The sequence below is a fragment of the Anser anser genome (genome assembly GCF_964211835.1).
Source record: "Anser anser genome assembly, chromosome: 34".
Taxonomy (NCBI): Eukaryota; Metazoa; Chordata; class Aves; order Anseriformes; family Anatidae; genus Anser; species Anser anser.
In genome coordinates, this window is record NC_139755.1 from 648,342 (window position 1) to 656,642 (window position 8,301).

Here is an 8,301-nt window from a genome sequence, read left to right on the forward strand (position 1 = left end):
CTCCCTCCTCCCCGCCCCTCCCATTGGCCGCCGGGATGATTGGCGTCGCGCTCAGCCAATCGCCGCGCGTCCTGAGGGGAAAGGGGGCGGGGCCGCGGGCTCCCGGCCGGGGCTCCCGGCCGGAGCGGCGCAGAGGGCGGCGCGGGCGCCATTTTGTGAGCAGGCGGCGGCGGCGGCGGCGGCGGCGGAGCGGCGGGGCCCAGGGGTGAGGCCGCCGCTGAGGGGCCGGGGGGGCTTCGGGGGGGGGTCCCCGAAACGATTTTGGGGCAAATCTGAGGGGTTTTGGGTTTTTATTCGCCCTCACGGGGCTTTGAGGGGGGGGGGGAGCGGGGGGGGGGGGGAGGGGAGCGGCGCTGAGGGGACGGGGCCGAGGCTGAGGGGGGTGGAGCGGGGATTGAGGCCGGGGAGGGGGGGGGGAATAAGGCCGACGGGGGGGGCATAAAAAGGGGATATATCCCGATAGCGGCGCGACACGGCCGCGATAAGGCCGCTCAAACCCCGCTGAGGCCTTCGGGGGGGGGGGGGGGGCGGCTCTGTGAGGAGAAAGGGGGCGGGGCCTGGCTGGGGGCGGGGCTCGGCTCCTCCCCCCCCGTATTTTAACCCCCCCCCCCAACTAAATTTTGGAGCCCCCCCCCCTTTTCCTTCCCCCGCTTTTCCCCCCCCCCCCTTCCCGACCCCGTTTCTTTTGCAGGGGAAGGCTCCGAGCGCCGAGGGGACCCCCCCCAAATAAACCCCCTCCCCCCAAAACCCCCCCAGACACCCGTGTACCCCCCCATTTCCCCCCCCGACCCCCCATTTGCCCCCCAGACCCCCCCATTTACCCCCCCAAACTCTCCATTTACCCCCCCAGACGCCCCATTTGCCCCCCCGACCCCCCCATTTCTCCCTTTAATCCCCCCGACCCCCCCGTTTCGCCCTATAGCCCCCCCATTTCACTTTCTAAGCCCCCTAATTCCCCCCCAACCCCCCCGTTTCACCCCATAACTCCCCCTAAAACCCCCAATTCACCCTCTAGCCCCCCCATAAGCCCCCCATTTTCCCCCATAGCCCCCCCATTTCCCCCAGTACCCCCCCCAACTTCACCCCCTTTCCCCCCTAACCCCCCCTTACCCCCTCGTTTCCCTCTCTAACTCCCCTATTGCCCTCCCAACCCCCTTCTAACACCCCCGTTTCCCCCTAACTCCCTCGTTACCCCCCCACGTCCCCCCCAGCCCCCCATTTTCCCCTCTAACCCCCCCATTTTCCCCTCTAACCCCCTCATTTTCTCTCTAACTCCCCATTAACGCCCCCCAACCCCCCCATTTTCTCCTCTAACCTCCGATTTTCCCCTGTAACCCCCCCATTTTCCCCTCTACCCCTCATTAACCCGATGACCCCCCCCATTTCCACCTCTAACCCCTCATTGCCCCCCCATAACCCCCATTCCCCCCAATTTCCCCCATAAGCCCCCCATTTCTCCTTTACCCCCCCATAACGCCCCCATTTCCCCTTACCCCCCCATAACCCCCATTTCCCTCTAACCCCCCAATTTCCTCCGTAACCCCCCATTTCCCTCTCTAATCCCTCACTAACGCCCCAAACCCCCCCAATTTCCCCCACAGCCCCCCCATAACCCCCCCATTTCCCCCTTTAACTCCCCCATTTCCCCCCATTTTCTCCTCTAAACCCCCAATTTCCCCATAACCCCCCCAATTTCCTCTCTAACCCCCCCATTTCCCCCCAAACCCCCCAATTTCCCCACAGCCCCCCCATAACCCCCCCATTTTCCCCTCTAATCCCTCATTAACACCCCTAACCCCCCTAATTTCGTCTCTAACCCCCCAAATTCCCCCCCGTAACCCCCCCATTTCCCCTATAACCCCCCCGTAACCCCCCCATTTCCCCTATAACCCCCCCCATTCCCCCCTTTACCCCCCCGTAACCCCCCCATTTCCCCCATAACCCCCCCAATTCCCCCATAACCCCCCCATTTCCCCTATAACCCCCCCGTAACCCCCCCATTTCCCCTATAACCCCCCCCATTCCCCCCTTTACCCCCCCGTAACCCCCCCATTTCCCCCATAACCCCCCAATTCCCCCATAACCCCCCCATTTCCCCTATAACCCCCCCGTAACCCCCCCATTTCCCCCATAACCCCCCCTTTCCCCTATAACCCCCCCCCCGGCGCACCGCCCGTCCCCCCGGGGGGGGGGGATGCTCTCTCGCTCTCTCGGGACGCCGGCCGCAGACAACGCGCGCGTGCGACCCCCCCGGGGGCGGCGGGGCGGGGGGGGGCCCCCCGCGGCCGGCCCCCCCCCACCTGACTCACGCCTCTCCCTTCTCCTTCCGCAGGGGCAGCGAGGCCGACACCCCGGAGCCCAGCTTCGCCTGGCCCCCCCCCCCTAAAAAAAAAAAACCCCCAACCCCCCCCAAAACCCCCTTCCCTCCCCCTCCCCCCCCCCCCCACCCTTAGCGATTTTACCCCCGCCCCGCTTCACGTTTTAACCCCCCCCCCCCCCCGGCACCGTTTTGAGGGGAAAAAGGGCTTTTTCGGGGACCGTCCTAACCCGGGCTGTTGCCGTTGTGTTTTTTTTCTCCCTTGCAGCGCCATTTTTTTGAGCCGCCAGCCACAGTAAGTGACCGTGTCCCCCCCTCGTGCCCCCCCCCTTGAACCTTTCCCCTACCCCCCCCCTCAATTTTGCCCTTTTCCCCCCCCTTTTCGCCCCAAAAAACAACCGCCGGTGTGGCCGCGGGGGGGGGAGAGCGGGGCCGGGGGTTGGGGCGCGGGGGCTTTTTAACCCGTTTTTTATTTTTTATTTTTTTTTTATTTTTATTTTTTCTCAGCGGTTTTTCCTAAAGGAGGGCGAGGCTGTTCAAAAGAGGGAGGTCAGGGAGAGGCGAGGAGGAGGGAAAAGAGCTCGGAGAGGGCAAAAAGGGCGAAAAGAGGCCGAAAAAAGGGCAAGTAGAGGCCAGAGAGAGGCCGAAAGGGCCAAAAAGTAGAGGCCGCTAGAGGCCGACAACAAAAAAGAGGCCAAAAAGGCCAAAAAAGGGGAAGGTAGAGGCCGAAAAGGGCAAAAGTTAGAGGTCGAAAACAAAAAAGAGGCCAAAAAGGCCAAAAAAGGGGAAGGTAGAGGCCGAAAAGGGCAAAAGTTAGAGGTCGAAAACAAAAAAAAGGCCAAAAAAGGGGAAGGTAGAGACCGAAAAGGCCAAAAGTTAGAGGCCGACAACAAAAAAGAGGCCAGAAAAGGGCAGGTAGAGGCCAAAAAGGCCAAAAGGTAGAGGCCGACAACAAAAAAGAGGCCAAAAAGGCCGAAAGTTAGAGGCAGAAAACAAAAAAGAGGTCAGAAAAGGGCAGGTAGAGGCCAAAAAGGCCAAAAGTTAGAGGCCGACAACAAAAAAGAGGCCAAAAAGGCCAAAAAAAGAGCATGTAGAGGCCGAAAAGGCCAAAAGTTAGAGGCCGACAACAAAAAAGAGGCCAAAAAGGTCAAAAACAGACAAATAGAGGCCAAAAAGGCCAAAAGCGAGAGGGCAAAACGGAAAAAGAGGCCAAAAACCAGAGGCCAAAACAGAAAAACAGGTCAAAAAGGCCAAAAATAGGAGATCAAAAACAAAAAAGAGGCCAGAAAAGGCCGAAAAGTAGAGGCCAAAAACAAAAAAGAGGCCAAAGAAGGCCAAGAAAAGGCAAATAGGGGCCAAAGAGCCCAAAAGTTTGAGGCTGGAAACAAAAAGAGAGGCCAAAAATTAGAGGCCAAAAACAAAAAAGAGGGAAAAAAGGCCAAAAATTGGAGGCCAGGAGCAAGAAGGAGGCCAGAAGGAGGTCAAAAGGCTGAAAACTGGAGGCCATAAAGAAAAAAGAGGCCAAAAACTAGAGGCCAAAATAAAAGAGGCGAAGAAGAGGCCAAAAGGGCCAAAAATTGGAGGCCAAATACGACAGAGGCCAAAAACTAAAGGCAAAAAGACTGAAAAGACCAAAAATTGGAGGCCAAAGACAAAAAAGAGGCCAAAAAGTAGAGACCAAAACAAAAAAAGAGGCCCAAAAGACCCAAAATTAGAGGCCAAAAACAAAAAAAAAAAGGCCAAAAGGAGGTCAGAAAGTTCGAAAATTGGAGGCCAAAAGCAAAAAGAGGTCAAAACCACAAAAAATCAGAAGCCGTAAAGAAAAAAGAAGCCAAAAACTAGAGGCCAAATCCAAAAAAAGAGGCCAAAAAGACCAAAAGTTAGAGGATAAAAACAAAAGAGAGGTCAAAAAGGCCAAAAAGCGGAGGCCAAAAGCAAAAAAGAGGCCAAAAGGAGGTCAAAAAGGCCAAAAACCGGAGGCCATAAAAATAGAGACCAAGAACTGGGGGCCAAACAGGCCAGAAATTAGAGGCCAAAAGCAAAAAGAAGGCCAAAAAGGCCAAAAGTTGGAGGCTGAAAGCAAAAAAAGAGGCCGAAAAACAAGACCAAAAACTAGAGTCCAAAGCAAAAAAAAAGGCTATACAGGCCAAAAATTAGAGGCCAAAGACGAAAAAAAAAGGGCCAAAAAGAGGTGAAAAAGGCCAAAAATTAGAGGCCAAAAATAAACAAGGTCAAAAACTGGAGACCAGACTAAAAAGAGGCCAAAAAAGAGGCTGAAGAGGCCAAAGAGACGCTGAAAAGGGTAAAAAGAGGCCAAAAGGGCCGAAAAGAGGCCAAAAATGAGGCCGGAAAGGCCAAAACAGAGGCCGAGAGAGGCCAAAAAGAGGTCGAAAAGGCCAAGTAAGAGAGGCCCCCAAAAAAAGAGGCCGAAAAAGAGCTGAAAGAGGCCAAATACGAGAGGCCGGGGAAAAAAAGAGGCCGAAAAGGCCAAAAAGAGGCCAAAAAGGCCAAAAGGAGGCCAAATTAGGGAGGCCAGAGGAAAAGAGGCCAGAGAGAGGTGGCGGAGGTCAGAAATGAGGCCAAAAAGGGGTAAAAAAGATAAAAGAGGGCAAAAAAGAGGCAGAAAAGGGTGAGAGAGGCCGAAAAAGGTCAGAGAGGCCAAAAAAGGTAGAAAAGGTCAAAAAAGAGGGCGAAAAGGCAAAAAAAAAGAGGCCAGAAAGGCGAAAATGGAGGCCGGAAGCAGGCGAGGGAGGCCAGGGAAGCGAAGAATAGGGCAAATTGCCCAAAAAAGGCCGAAACCCCCCCAAAAACCCTGCCCCGTTTTTCCTCCCCAGCGCAGAGCGGGACCCGGTTGCTCCTCGGCTGTTTTGCGCCTCCGGAAGTCGGTGATTTTTCCTCCTTTTCACTCCTTTTTCACAATTCCTCTCGTTTTTTTTTAATTTTCACATTCAAATTTTGGTTTTTGTTTTTAAATTTTGTTTTTTTTTGTTTTTGAATTTTGGTTTTTAAATTATTTTTAAATTTTAGTTTTGGTTTTTGTTTTTAATTTTTTTTGTTTTTTTAATTTTGGTTTTAGGTTTTTATTTTTTTGGTTTATTGTTTTTAAATTTGGTTTTTATTTTTAAATTTTGTTTTTTTTATTTCTGTTTTTCTTGATTTTTTTTCTTTTCAAATTTGGGTTTTTGCTTTGGACTTTCTGTTTTTAGTTTGAATTTCCATTTTTTCTTTTGACGTTTTCGGTTTTCTTTGTAAATTCTGCTTTTCGTTTCGGACTTTTGCTTTTTTGTTTTCACTTTCGCTTTTTTGTTTTAAATTTTGCTTTTTTATTTTCAAGTTTTGCTTTTTTATTTTTAAATTTTGGTTTTTCAAGTTTTGCTTTTCTATTTTTAAATTCTTTTTTTTTAAGTTTTGTTTTTTAAATTCTGTTTATTTTTAAGTTCTTTTTATTTTTAAATTTTGTTTTTTATTTTTAAATTTTGCTTTTTTGTTTTTAAATTTTGCTTTTTTATTTTCGAGTTTTCATTTTTTATTTTTAAATTTTGCTTTTTTGTTTTTAAATTTTGCTTTTTTGTTTTTAAATTTTGATTTTTTTATTTTTAAATTTCGATTTTTTCCCCAAATTTTCCTTTCCGGATTATTTTTCCCCCGATTTTTTTATTCCCCCCCCATCGCCTCGCTCCTTCTCTCTCTATTTTCTCTCACCCCCCCCAACCCCCCCCCGCCCCCCCCAAATCCCCCCCCCACGGTCGTCATTGGTCGATCCCCGATTTTTTAAGCCCCGCCCCCTCGCCCTTAAGCCCCGCCCCTCGCCCTTAAGCCCCGCCCCCTCCCCTTAAGCCCCGCCCCCTCCGCGCCGATGGGGGGGGCCCCACCCCCGCCCCCCCTCCCCACGGACCCACGGACACCCCCGGACCCCCGGCCACGGTAAGAGGGGGGGGCCCCCCCCCTTGGCCCTTCCCCCCCCCCCGCTTAATTAGCGCCGCTAATTAGCGCCGCTCATTAAGGGGGGGGGGGCGGGGGGCGCCACTCCCGCCCCTCGCAGCGCTCCGGGGGCCCCCCTCCCCCCCCCCCAATTACCCCCTCCCTCCCCCCCACTTCATCCCCTCCTAATTAATCGCTGCCTGGTGACCTTCTTAATTAATGCCCGCGCTAATTAGCGCCACTAATTAACAACGAGGTGAGTGCCCCCCAGGTGGTCATTAAAGGACCCCCCCCCCTCCAAATTTCCCCCCCCTCCAAATTTCACCCCCCTCATTAGCAGATGAGGGTAATTAGCGGCCCCTCGTTAGCATGGAACAGTAATTAACACTGCTCGTTAGCATAAAGCAGTAATTAATATTTCTTATTATCACGTAACAGTAATTATCATCGCCTTGTTAGCATACCAGGGTGGTATCAGCCCCTAATTAACGCACAAAGGGTAATTAGCGGCCCCTCGTTAATGTGCAGCGGTAATGAAGACCCTCATTAGCACATAATCTCACTTGTTATTCTCTAATGAAAGTATAAGTGTAATTAGCAGCACCTCGTTAGCATATAACGCTAATTACAGTCTCCATAATTAGCACATAATAGTAATTATTGCCCCCCTCGTTAGCATATGAGGGTAGCGGAACCCCCCCTAATTAGCATACAAGGGTAATTAGCAGCCTATCGTTAACACGCAGTGGTAATTAACACTCTCATTAGCATACAATTAGCATACAATGCCCCTCATCAGCACATGAAGGTGATTACTGCCCCCTAATTAGCATACAAAGGTAATTGGAGTTGTCCTCATTAACACTCAAGTCCAATTAGCAGCCCCTAATTAGTATGCAAGGGTAATTAACACCCTCATTTGCATATAATGGTCTTTATTGTCACCGCATTAGCATACAGCAGTAATTAACAGCAGCTCATTAGCGCCCAGTGTTAATTAGCCGCCCCTCATTAACACGGGAGGGCGCTGAGCCCCTCATTACCCCCAACCCTAATTAATGACCCGTCCTGCTAATTAGGTGATGGGGGGGTGGAGCTTTGGGGCTTAATTAGTTGGGGTAATTAGTGGCCTTAACGAGCAAGGGGACCTAATTAGACCCTAATTAGCGGCCCCCAAGCCCTAATTAGCGGCCCCAACCCTAATTAGAGCCCCCCCATGCCCTAATTAGTGGCGCTAACGAGCGCCGGTAACGAGCCCCGCCCCCAGGCCGAGCCCCGCCCCCCTCCCCCAGGCCCCCCCCCTCATTAGCGCCGCTAACGAGCTCGGGGCTCCGCCCCCTCCATCTCCCCTCCCCCCCCTCCCTCCTCGCCCCGCCCCTCCCCGCCCCCTCTGGCCCCGCCCCCTTTGGCCCCGCCCCTTCCCCTGGCCCCGCCCCCTTTCCCCTCCCCCTCCTCGCCCCTCCCTCTCCCCATTGCCCCTCCCCGTGGCCCCTCCCCCTCCCCTCCCCCTTCTCCTCCTTCTCACCCTCCCCCTCCCTCCCCTTTCCCCTCCCTCACCCCATCCCCTCCCCGTCCCCATCACCCTTCCCCTCCCCCTTCCCATTACCCTCCCCATCCCCTCCCCTTCCCTTCCCCCTCCCTGCCCCTTCCCCTCCCCCTCCCTCACCCTTCCCCTCCCCATCCCCTCTCTTTCCCCCTTCCTCACCCTTCCCCTCCCCCTTCCCATTACCTTTCCCCTCCCCTTCCCCTCCCTCCCCCTCCCCTATCCCTTCCCCTCCCCATCCCCTCTCTTTCCCCCCTTCCTCACCCTTCCCCTCCCCCTTCCTATTACCTTTCCCCTCCCCATCCCCTTCCCCTCCCCCTCCCTCACCCTTCCCCACCCCTTCCCCTCCCCCACCCTCACCCTTCCCTTCCCCACCCCTTCCCCTCCCCCACCCTCACCCTTCCCCTCCCCACCCCATTCCCTCCCCCACCCTCACCCTTCCCTTCCCCTCCCCCTCCCTCACCCTTCCCCTCCCCATCCCCTTCCCTTCCCTCCCCATCCCCTCCCTTTCCCCCTTCCT

General features: G+C 53.8%; 2 long non-coding RNA genes across 2 annotated transcripts; both read left to right on the forward strand.

Moving 5' to 3' along the window:
* The first annotated feature begins 109 nt into the window (after window positions 1-109).
* Window positions 110-5,719, forward strand: LOC310888367. The gene is made up of 3 exons (XR_014575887.1): window positions 110-205; window positions 2,333-2,612; window positions 5,152-5,719. It is a non-coding gene; the product is annotated as an uncharacterized lncRNA (long non-coding RNA).
* LOC310888366 lies at window positions 2,633-4,967 on the forward strand. Its single transcript, XR_014575886.1, has 2 exons — window positions 2,633-4,408; window positions 4,743-4,967. It is a non-coding gene; the product is annotated as an uncharacterized lncRNA (long non-coding RNA).
* Window positions 5,720-8,301: the final 2,582 nt, after the last annotated feature.